A 12,963-nucleotide genomic window follows, 5' to 3' on the forward strand; every position below is an offset into this window, starting at 1 on the left:
GTAACTTTATGGGTTGAAACCCTTCTTCAGACTGAGAGGGTAAACTTCCAATGCACACTTTCCAAAGCCTCTACATCCTTCCTGCAAAAGGGCAACCAGAACTGTATGCAATACTCCAAATGCAGCCCAACCAAAGTTCTATAAAGCTGCATCATGACTTCCTGACTCATACACGCAATGCCCCAACCTATGCGTTATGCCTTAGCACACCATATGCCTTCTCTAGCACTCTATCTACTCGTGTTACCACTCTCTGGGAGTTTTGGACTTGGTCCCCAAGATCCCTGTGTATATCAATGGTATTAAGGCTCGCGTCATTAATTGTATTATTTCCCCTTACATTTGACCTCCCAAAAACAGTTGCTCAAATTAACAAGCTTCATTTCAATCATTGGTCCAAAAAAAAAATACTTGTCAGAATATATAGGGGATTGTGTAAGACCAACCTATACTATGCTGCTCAGAGAATGTCATTTGTGTCTACACCTTTCAAAATGTCCCTGATAGATACCAAAAGGCTATTTTTTTTAGTTTGTTTCCAAAGTAAATAGGAATAATCTCATCATAGAATCAACCATATATGATTACGATGGTGGAATCAGATCTATGATTAGAAAAGTTGTAGATGATCAGTTATTGAACATATTTTAGGCTGAGAATGATACATTTTTAAACATTAAGAAAGTTTGTGAAAAGGGACAAGGTACATAATCAGCGATAGTTGGTGGATCAGGCTTGTGTTGCATTTCCTGCTCATGCGTTTATTCTGATATTCTTAGTTACAGAATCATACAGCATGGGCTCAAGTTGACCGAGATGCCCCATCTAAACCAGTCACATTTGCCCACTTTTGGCCCATATCCCTCTAAACTTTCCTAGTTGTGTACCTGTCCAAGTGTCTAGTTGAGAATAATTACATCCTGCTCTGAGTTTTAAAGCCAAACCATCCCTCAGAAGTTTGTATTGGTGGTGTTATTTTGGTATTTATTCCCTTCTGTAAAATTGGATTTTCAATTATCGTATGCAGCCTGAAGAAAACAGTGGAGACACAAGAAATTGCAAATGCTGGAATCTTGAACAAAATACAACCTGCTGGAGTAATAAATCAGAATGAAGACGGGTCCCAAACCTAAAATATTAGATCAAATACACTAGGTAAAGGAAGGTTATTTTTAAAGATTTATGTAACTTTGATTCTAGATTACGTCTATCATTTCAAAGCTTAAAAGTAGTAATGTCTTTCAAAATAAGTAACGATCATTTAAGATCTTCAGTGAACATATGATAATGAGATTATTCTTCTATTTATGTTGTCTATCAGGTTACTCAACATAAAGCACAGGGGTTTAGGATAATTAGAAAATAATTCAGTATCATGCCAAGGAGCATAGAAATGATAAATTACAATGACATCACTGCAATTTAAAGCAACTCCAACCTATCTTTAAAAAATATTAGAATTTCAAAATATTCATGATTTTGGGGGTTGCAGGTATTACCAAGAATATTATTATGATCGTTTGCAGAAAAGGTTCTTGAATGGTATTTGAGATTAAGTGGAAGCAATGCAAATTACTTGCTGAACTTTCATGTCATTTCTGAATATTTGTCACTGCACCTTGATGTCAAAAACGACAAAGTATTCGAACAGAAGTGATTTATTTGGGGTAGTGTGAAAGATACAGCAGATGCTCACCACACATAAAAATAATTTGAAATTCCAATATGTCATTAAGTAGGGAAAAGTGCTGAGAAGATTTACAATGATGTTGCCAGGACTTGAGTGCCTGAGCTATAGGGAAAGTGTAGGCAGGCTAGGATTTCATTCCTTGGAGCGCAGGAAGCTGAGGTGTGTTCTTATAGAGTATAAAATCATGAGGAGAATAGATAGGGTGAATACACAGTATTTTACCCAGGGTAGGGGAATGAAGAAACAGAGGACATAGATTTAAGGTGAGAGGGGAAAGATTTAATAGAAACCTAAGGGGCTACATGTTCACTGAGAGGTTGGTGGGTATGTGGAATGAGCTGCCAGAGGAGATAGTTGAGGCTGGCACGATATCCCTTTTAAAAGGCACTTGACAGGTACATGGATGGGAAAGGTTTGGACGGATATGGGCCAAATATGAAAAATGGGATTCATTTAGATGTTGCATCTTGGTCATAAGGTCATAAGGAAGAGTAGAATTAGGACATTTGGCCCATAAAGTCTACTCTGCTGTTCAATCATGGCTGATCTATCTCTCCTTCCTAAACCCATTCTCCTGCCTTCTCCGCATAACCTCTAATCAAAATCTATCTATCTCTGCCTTAAAAATATCCACTGACGGCCTCCACAGCCTTCTGTGGCAAATAATTTCACAGATTTACCACCCTCTGACGAAATATATTTTCTCATCTCCTTCCTAAAGAATGCCCTTTAATTCTGAGGCTATGACCTCTAATCCTAGACTCTCCCACTCGTTGAAACATCCTCTCCACATCTACTCTATCCAAGCCTTTCACTATTCTATGTTTCAATGAGGTCCCCCCTCATTCTTCTAAACTCCAGCGAGTACAGCCCAGTGCCGACAAACGCTCTAAATAGTTTAACCTACTCGTTCCTGGGATTATTCTTGTAAACCCTCTCCAGAGCCAGCACATCCTTCCTCTGATATGGTGCCCTAAGTTGCTCACAATATTCCAAATATGGCCTTACCAACGCCTTATAGAGTCGGTCTTTGTATGCAAGCCCTCTAGAAATAAATGTTAGCATTGAGTTTGCTTTCTTTACTACCGATTTCAACTTGCATTTTACCTTTTTGAGAATCCTGCACCAGCATTCACAAATCCCTTTGCACCTCCAACTTCTGAATTCTCACCACATTTAGAAGTATTAGGTCAGCATGAATGAGTTGGACCTGAGGCTCTGCTTCCATGCTGTATGCCTCTATGGCCCTATGACTGTAAAATAACCAAAATATAAACTGCACACAATTCCTATACATTAAAAAGGTAAACAAAAGTTGGTTATTTCTCATTGCATTTTGATGTACTTGCGCAAGCAACCAATGCCAAATGACATTTTTATTCTAATTTGTGTGTTGGGCAGCAGTAATGTCCATGTTACTGTTCTTAATAACCTCACTAGATCAAAGAAAACATATTTTAATTTGGAAACCGTTAAAATAGATTGATCAGATGCCACAGTTTTTGCTCTCTCTTGAAACACCGCGAGGTATACAAGGAGACAAATCCCTTGCTTAACATTAAAGACAAAATTGCAAAAAAGACAAAATCTCACATGGATCCATTTTTGTATCTTTATGTATTTATCCTTGAAAGGAATTAAGTGATCATTAAGATGGCTGTGCTTTGTTATTGAATAAAATGTGTTACGAGTCCAATCAACTTAAAATTAATATTTATCTCATCTTTAGACACAAAATGCTGGAGTTACTAAGTGGGTAAGACTTCTACACATTTTATCACATTTTTGATTTGAAAAACAATCTACATTATGAAATCAGTTGGTCAGGCTGATGTATAGTAATCCATCAATAACATTACTTCAGTTTTTCACTTTCCACAGCTGCTATCTGATCTGTTGGACATTTCCAGCATTCTCATTAATTTCAGCTCTTTTTGCAGTGTCTGTGTTCTGTAATAATTTTTTTATTCTCTCTACTTCCCACATTGATATTCCCCTGTTTACAATTCCCAGACAGATGAGGTATGATTGAGAAACATTCTGGCATCTCTGTCATCTAGACAGCTTGGTCTCCTCCCTGTCCCAGACATTCCTTTTGTTCGATCCAACCCGCCTTCTCACAATAAATTAAAACACACTAGAGTTGTCATTTTTTCCAAGTTTTCTGAAAGGTCTTGATCTTAAATATTAACTTTGTTTTCATGTTAAAAAATGTTTACGTCCCTGCTCATGCTGCCTCTGCTGCTACATACCTCCAGCTTTTTTTAAACCTTTTATTTAGTCAAGCATCTGCCAGTTTTTCCCTTTCAATCTGCTATCCTACGCTGACTAATCTATGCATGACTCTACGCTCACACCATCGTGGTTGACTTTTAACTGCTTCTGAAATTATTGAGCATGATACCCATTTTAAATGTAATTTGATACCCATATTTAATTCCTAGGATGGTGGGACTGTCATATGCTGAGAGAATGGAGCGGCTGGGCCTGTATATTCTGGAGTTTAGAAGGATGACATAGAAACATAGAAACATAGAAATTAGGTGCAGGGGTAGGCCGTTCAGCCCTTCGAACCTGCACCGCCATTCAATATGATCATGGTTGATCATCCAACTCAGTATCCCATACCTGCCTTCTCTCCATACCTCCTGATCCCTTTAGCCACAAGGGCCACATCTAACTCCCTCTTAAATATAGCTAATGAACTGACCTCAACTACCTTCTGTGGCAGAGAATTCCAGAGATTCACCACTCTCTGTGAAAAATGTTTTTCTCATCTCAGTCCTAAAAGATTTCCCCCTTATCCTTAAACTGTGACCCCTTGTTCTGGACTTCCCCAACATCGGGAACAATATTCCTGCATCTAGCCTGTCCAACCCCTTAAGAATTTTGTAAGTTTCTATAAGATCCCCCCTCAATCTTCTAAATTCTAACGAGTACAAGCCAAGTCTATCCAGTCTTTCTTCATATGAAAGTCCTGCCATCCCAATATATGACAGGGAATCTTATTGAAACCTATAAGATTATTAAGGGTTTGGACATGCTAGAGGCAGGAAACATGTTCCCGATGTTGGGGCAGTCCAGAATCAGGGGCCACAGTTTAAGAATAAGGGGTAAGCCATTTAGAACGGAGACGAGGAAACACTTTTTCTTACAGAGAGTCGTGAGTCTGGAATTATCTGCCTCAGAGGGCGGTGGAGGCCGGTTCTCTGGATACCTTCAAGAGAGAGCTAGATAGGACTCTTAAAGGTAGCAGTCAGGAGATATGGGGAGAAGGCAGGAACGGGGTACTGATTGTGGAATATCAGCCGTGATCACATTGAATGGCGGTGCAGGCTTGAAGGGCCGAATGTCCTACTCCTGCACCCATTGTCTATTGTCTATTATCTAAATGCAATTAATGATTGATAATGAATGTTGACACTCATAATGATTTCTACATCCTACAACTGAAAATGAGAAAATATATTGAGGTATTTTCTTGGTAACTACTGGAAGGTCCTCAGAAAGGTGGGCAACATGATCAAGGACCCATACCAACCTGGCCATGTCCTCATTCCACACTTGCCATCGGGGTAGAAGGTGTGAAAAGTCTGAAGAGTCACTGGACAACATCCCTTGTCAGATTATTTGTATCCTTCTCTCAACATTTTCCCACTTGCTATCGCATCATTAACAAGCTTCGTGGTCGAGAAATGCTTTTTTGTAAGCCACTAATATAGCTAGTGAGGCTTCAACACTGGCTCCTGATATTTTCCACTGCTTACAGCTGGCCAGTTTGAAAAATTATCTATTTATCCTGTTGGGTTGTGTGATTTATCTGTCCCTCAGTAATGTGACCTTCAATCTCTTCAGCCCCTACTTTTAATGTAGCATCTTATCAAATGCCTTTTGGAATTGCAAATGTACTACACCGATGTCTGGCTTAACATTCAGAAATGAGAGTACCAGTGGAATCAGTACTGAAAGGGAGCATTATGGTGTTGTTTATATAAACAACCATGTTGCTGGCTGTGCCACTGTGCCGGGAACCTGGCATGAGCTCTAAACCTCCCTGTTTCTGTGCGAGCTCAGGTCTCTGATGCCACTCACACAGCAAGAATGCAGTTAGTGGGATCTCAGTGCTGCATTTTGCAATTTGGTGTGAGCCACAAGTACAATGCATATAAGGGCTGGTGTAGGAAGGAGCTGCAGATGCTGGTTTAAACTGAAAATAGACACAAAATGCTGGAGTAACTCAGTTCTTCAGACTCATGTCAAGAGAGAGGAGACACATGGATAAGGAAATGTAAGGTGTGAAAACAGGACAAAGGGATAGACTTGGTTTATACTCTCTAGAATTTAGGAGATTGAGAGGGGATCTTATAGAAACTTACAAAATTCTTAAGGGGTTGGACAGGCTAGATGCAGGAAGATTGCTCCCGATGTTAGGGAAGTCCAGGACAAGGGGTCACAGCTTAAGGATAAGGGGGAAATCCTTTAAAACCGAGATGAGAAGAACTTTTTTCACACAGAGAGTGGTGAATCTCTGGAACTCTCTGCCGCAGAGGGTAGTCGAGGCCAGTTCATTGGCTATATTTAAGAGGGAGTTAGATGTGGCCCTTGTGGCTAAGGGGATCAGAGGGTATGGAGAGAAGGCAGGTACGGGATACTGAGTTGGATGATCAGCCATGATCATATTGAATGGCGGTGCAGGCTCGAAGGGCCGAATGGCCTACTCCTGCACCTAATTTCCATGTTTCTATGTTTCTATGAGATCAAGGAAAATGTAGAATCGATCATTGTTAGCTGGGAGAAGGTAACATCAAAGCAAACAGAGATAAAATGTAGTCAGAGAAAGTAAGGCTGGTCAGAGAACTAGGAATGTGGAGGGATGGAGAGAGAGGGAATGCAAGGGTTAGGAGGTGTTTTTGGGACAAGGGGCAGTGATACTACCGGGGATGGGAAACAAGAGAAGGTACTTGGAGGATGTGGCCAGTCGGGCAGCACTGGTGGAGGGAGGCGAGGTGAGGTTGAGTGGCCCACCAGCCGCAATTGGACCACGTTGCATTTGGCTCCATATACTGTACATCTGTTTATTCTTTTGTATGTTATGGGAGAGAGATTTACACTAGATGAGCTGTGTTAAAAGGTACCCCAAGAATAGTAGGAGATAATTGCATTAGAAGTGAACTTTGGAAACAAGTATACACCCATTATAATTGAGCACGAGTTCAAGGATCATCTTTTAATATCAATGCTGCTACCTCTCAAAGTTTGTAGGAAAGAACTGCAGATGCTGGTTTAAGTCGAAGGTAGACACAAAATGCTTGTCGCGCTGAGTTACTCCAGCATTTTGTGTCTACCTCTCAAAGTTTGCAGGTTTGCAAAATGTTACTTTTTCACTTAAATCAGATGTCATGAACAAGTCTTAAAAACCCATGAGAAAACAAATATTTAAATAATATTCATGAACAGGTTTCATGTTATTCATTAGGTCTGGCTCATTATTCTGTTGTCACATTTCTCAAGCCTCATACCACACCCACATTCATCTTTAATTTGGTATCCACGATAAAAACCTTCAGTGCCTGCAAGGTTACTTATAGAGGTGGATATCTGTATAGAAAACACTAGACTAAGTGGGACGTGTTGGGTCCCAGCCTCACACGGGAGGGATGGTCCCCCAACGCAATATTCCACCTCTCCACCAATCCCAATATTGGTGGCCAGTGGGTGGGGGGTGGGGGGGGGGGGCTTTCTGGAGCACTAGTATGGGTGTTGTGGGCTGAAGGGACTGGTTTCCAGGGGGCTAGTATGGACATTGTGGGCCGAATGGATTCTTGGGCTGGCAGCTCAGTCACTCAAGCCTGTTGTGCTGGCAACTCACTCACTCACAGCTGGTGGGCTGGCAGTTGACTCACAGCTATTCCTTGAAATTCCACTTCAAGCAGGGTGCAAGACCACCAAATTCCAGTGCAGTTTCTTACCATTTCAAGCAGGGTGCAAGGCCACTAAAGACAGCGAGTCATGACCTCTCCCTTCTCTATCTTGCAGAGACTGAGCCACGCCCACACTTTTGGGTTTTATAGTCCCTCCCCACCTCCCACCAGAAGGGGCGTGGCCTTCATGACGTGTTTGACAGGAGAGAGAATCTCAATGTTTTTTTAACACTAATAACTTCTATAGGAAGTGGTCAAGATTAGACTTTTAATTATATAGAGGGCAAGGCAACTTTGGCATTCTCAAACCAACTTTTCAATTAGGCAAGGCAACTTTGGCATTCTCAATCCAACTTTTCAATTAGGCAAGGCAACGTCGTAGCACAGAGCAAACAAGAATTAACTTATTTCCACATACCTCGACACCATCCTATCCTCCTTGGTTAAATCCCTCCCTACCTATGTTCAAGACACCTCAGACACTCTCCGTCGTCTCCAGGAATTGCATTCTCTCGGCCCCCATCCCCTCATCTTCACCATGGACGTCCAGTCACTCTACACCTCTATCCCTCACCAGGAGGTTCTCAAAACCCTCCGTTTCTTCCTCGACCGGAGAACCAACCAATCCCCATCGACAGAAACTCTCCTCCACAAAGCGGAGCTGGTCCTTACCTTTAATAACTTTTCATTTGATTTTCCAAATACAAGGCGTAGCTATGTGCACACGCATGGGCCCTAGCTATGCCTGCCTCTTTGTAGGGTACGTCGAACAATCCTTGTTCGAGATGTACCAGGGCCCCATCCCCGACCTTTACCTCCGCTACACCGACGACTGCATTGGCACTACCTCCGGCACCCACACACAACTCACTGACTTCATCCATTTCACCACCAACTGCCATCCAGCACTCAAATACACCTGGACCATTTCCGACACTTCCCACACCAGGGCATCGGAAATGTCCTCATTCTTCAAGGAACGGAGGTTCCCCTCCCCCTCTTGTCCTGCGCAGCAGAGGGGGACATTGAGTAAGATGGCCAAAATTCACAGCCGTAAGTGGCAGCGTTTTTTCTAAAATCAATATACAGAACAACAGGAAGTGGTCAAGATCAGACTTTTAGTAATATAGATGACAAAAATGCTGCCTCATGACCTATTTAACATTTGTAATGGAACAAAACATTATAGCGTTCAAGTTAATGATCCATGGCTGGTCTTGTCTGAAAGTTGAGAAATATAGTTATCTTGAATTAAAATGTAATCACAATATATTTTGTCTGACAACTGAGAAATGTAAAGAAAGGAATTGCAGATGCTCGCTTATACTGAAGATAGACACAAAGTGCTAGAGTACTCAGAGGGTCAGGTAGCATCTCTGGAGAAAAAGGATGGGTGACATTTCTGGTTGGAACCATTGAGAAATGTGGTGGTCTTGAAAAGAAATTAGAATATATTTAAAATATTAGGATTTTCAGATTACTGCATCAGCTCTACTTCTGAACGCCCACTACACATATCCCCATAGCATAATACACAGCATGCATCCAGCATATGGACTTTATCATATCAAAATAAATCCCTATTCGCCATGTAATAAAACTGACAACTTCATAAGAGCTCACAACTTAAATTCACTAAGGGACATTGGAAATATTATTAATATTCTCAACATGTTACCAATAAATGTTCCCGAAAGAAAGAATACGTTAAAGGTGGCATGACAAAGCCAAGTATGTTTCACAGCCTTATTATATTAAAGATAAAATTCCCTTTCATTTCGTAACTGATGTTTCATTGGAATTTCACCAAAACGGTTCATTTGCAAGGAATTTGTCAGTTCCGAATACCAGATGACTGGAAGGCTGCTCAGATATACACTGGTGAAGACATGTTGACAGATGTTCACGACCATCATATCCCCAATGGGGAACGTGGCTTACAGGGATCTTTCCAAGTCATTTCTTTAACCTACATAAACAACAAGCAGGATTGTTAAAATTAATTGGCAGTATAAACAGAATAGACGGATTACTTATATGGATAACAATAGAAACCGTGATTAATTACCATATTGAAAATATGCTTCTTTGGTTAGAGCTAGTGATTATTTATCTGCTTCGAATGAATACTTGGTCATAAGAGTGCAAGATCAATGGCTGGTATTTAATCATTCCAGATAAATTAGCCAAAAGGATAATGACCAAGTGGAAATGCCCAGTGTGTATAAGTTATGAGAAGCTCTGAAATACAATATATAGCTTGCTATGTACGTATAAGCTACAAACACACTATTAATTACACCTCTTTGTTGTGATGGAGCATGTTTGGATCATTTGTGACTTCAAACAAAATAACGTTGTCACGGACATGACCTTAAGCTTAAATTACGAGCCTTCGCTTGTGATGATAGTAACCATGCATTGCCCAAACGAAATGCAGTGTGCATGGAAATTATCTTAAGAACATTTCAAAATAAATAAATAAGTAGAACAACAAAATGTCCACTTTGCTTTAAATTGTGGCTTTTTCCCACAGTAATGGGCGTATATCATTCCTATTTTTTATTTTTTTTATTTTTTTTAATATTTTTATTTATTAGAAGTACAGTAAATTACAGTAGTGCGTCGCATATATCTTATTACATTTATTGTACCCCTTCATTTTTTATGCTTTAAGGAAAGATAGAAATAAAGAAAGAAAAGAAAGTGAGAGAGAGTTGTGTTAGTGTAAAAGAGTGATCAATAAAATAAAAAATAAAACAATGGTTAGAGAAAAAAGTTAAGAAATAGACCATAGAAAAGAAAGAAAAAGAAACAAAAGCTCTATTATGAAAACCGCACAAAAGGGATACCAACTTCGTATTTTTCATCCCCCCGTACCAGATCCTGACACCATTTCTTTTTTAAAGTACTGATGCACCGATCATTCCTATTTTGAACGTATCTATTCTTTATTGTTTCTCAGCCGTCTTTTTGCACTGAAACTTTGAATCAGAAACAAGCTTGATATCCCAGTGGCAGTATACTATGGTGCCCATTGTGATATAACTGACAATAAATGGCTTGCTATCGGTGTAAAATGCTTGACCAACCTGGAATAGTTCCCTAACAATGCCCATTAAAGCTACAGTAGGTATTGAAAAAATGAATAGTTTTTCTTGATCAATAATCATTCTTAGGGCATTGACCATGAAATGAAGCAATGCATTGCACATGTCTCTCTATAGTCCAGATTCTGCAGTCAATATGATAGATGCTGAATTCATAAAATTCCCAACAAAGATGAAGAAAGTTCTGGAAATTATACACCAGGGGCACTTGCAATGTCCAGTAACAGCATGCAGGTTTTTCAACCATTAATATTAATGAGTTGTAGCACAGAGCAAACAAGAATTAAAAACATTGTTTAGAACTCATTTTATACTCATTTTATTGAATTAAGAGTTTTTCTCCTTTTGGAATTAAGATAAAAGCTACCATATTTACCATTGTACCATATTAAACAGCAATTATGATTTAGAATTGAACATAGAATAGCACAGCAACAGAACAGGCCCTTCGGCACACAATGTCTGTGCTGAACATAATGCTAAGACCAACTCTTATCTGCCTGCACATAATCCATATCCTCCCATTCCCTGCATATTTCCATGTCTATCCAAAGTCTCTTAAATACCACTATCATTCCTGCCTCATCCACCCCGACAGCACGTTCCAGGAAATCACCACCCAAGGTGTAAAAAAACCTGTCTGGAAGAAAAGGTTCTGACTGCCTTCCTTATTTATGCCGCTCATTATTTTATATGCATCTATCAGGTTGCAAGCAAATGTCACTGTTCCAGAGAAAACAATCCAAGTCTGTCCAACCTCTCCCTGTAGCTAATACCACTTAATCCAGGTATAACATGACTGACACATGAGTACAAGAGCAGATCAGTGTCTGAGTATTGTGTGGTGAGCAAGCCACTTCTTTTCACTATCAATGAGGCACAAGTTTGGAGTATGTTGTGATATTTTCTATTTGCCTGGATGTGAGCAACCATGACAGTACTCAAGCCCCTCCACACTACAAACAGCAGAGCAACCATTTTGGTTGGCACCCCATCTACGTCCTTATACATTCACTTCCTTCACCACCATGTATTGTGGATGCATGAGTAACTTGCTAACATTTCTTCAATGACAACAATCAAGTTCACATTATCCACAGCCTTGCCATCAGATAAATGTAAAAATCACATCTGTAAGTTCCTCTCCAAGTCACGCACTATTTTGTTCAGGTTTACATCACAAATGCTTCCTCATTGCTTAACAAAACTCTTGTTACTTCACACCTAAAACCATTCTGAGATTACCTTCACAAATAAGGATCCAGCAGTTCAAAATACAGTTCTGAATCCTTTTCTCAAAGCAAATTATGGATAGAAGATAAATTATTACTTCAGATGTCATCTATCCATCCGGTGAAGCTGAAGACAATGCTGGTCAAAGCAAGCTGCAAATGAGTCAATCCTTATCAAAAGAAGTGGATGAAATACCACTCTGACATTTATTTTCTTTCTTCTTTGGGTAGGAAGACATAACACTGTGAACATAAAATCCCATCTCCCATTCTAGTTTTATCTTCAAAATAATTAATTTTGATCCTAGAATTAGGCACGACTGGAGTTCAATCCAGTGGATGTATCTGAAACTTTGCTTGTGACATATAGCCAAGTGCAGCTTTCAAGACAAAATTATCAATAGACAAATACAGCTGTTGAAAATATTACTCTTCCATATTATCATTCTTGAAGAAATGTAGCATTGTCACTGAACAGAACAGTTCAAGCATAAAGCTTCAACTCCAAGTGCAAAACTGCAGTGATTATTCAGTCTGTCTACTATCTGGTGAAAACAGAGACAGAGATTTTGTCTTCATTCATAATAATAACAAACTCAAAGATGATTGAATAGGTTGTGTACAAGGAGACAATTGTCAATTTTCTCTGTTGTCTTACAGGATGTTTGTTTCTTTCAGTGGTTAGCAAAACCACTTTCATCTGGATATTAAGTGTTAAACATTGTTAAATTACGGAAAACAAGATAGGAATGGATTTCTCATCGTTACTTAAGTACGTATATAATGATGTGTTATTGCCATTGAATGGCTGAATAAACTAGCATTAAATGTTTTTAATTGTCTGATTTATTCGAATTATTATTGCTGCTTTTATTTTGTTTATACATTAATATAGATAGAATACGTGATTATCTTTATGAGAAATATTAAGTGATTCTTAGTGTGGAAAAAAAAGCCTACTATCAATAATAAGAAATGGTCAAATACATCAAGAAATCCTTAAATTGAAA

This window comes from Leucoraja erinacea, chromosome 3 (assembly GCF_028641065.1).
Source record: "Leucoraja erinacea ecotype New England chromosome 3, Leri_hhj_1, whole genome shotgun sequence".
In the NCBI taxonomy this organism is placed as follows: domain Eukaryota; kingdom Metazoa; phylum Chordata; class Chondrichthyes; order Rajiformes; family Rajidae; genus Leucoraja; species Leucoraja erinaceus.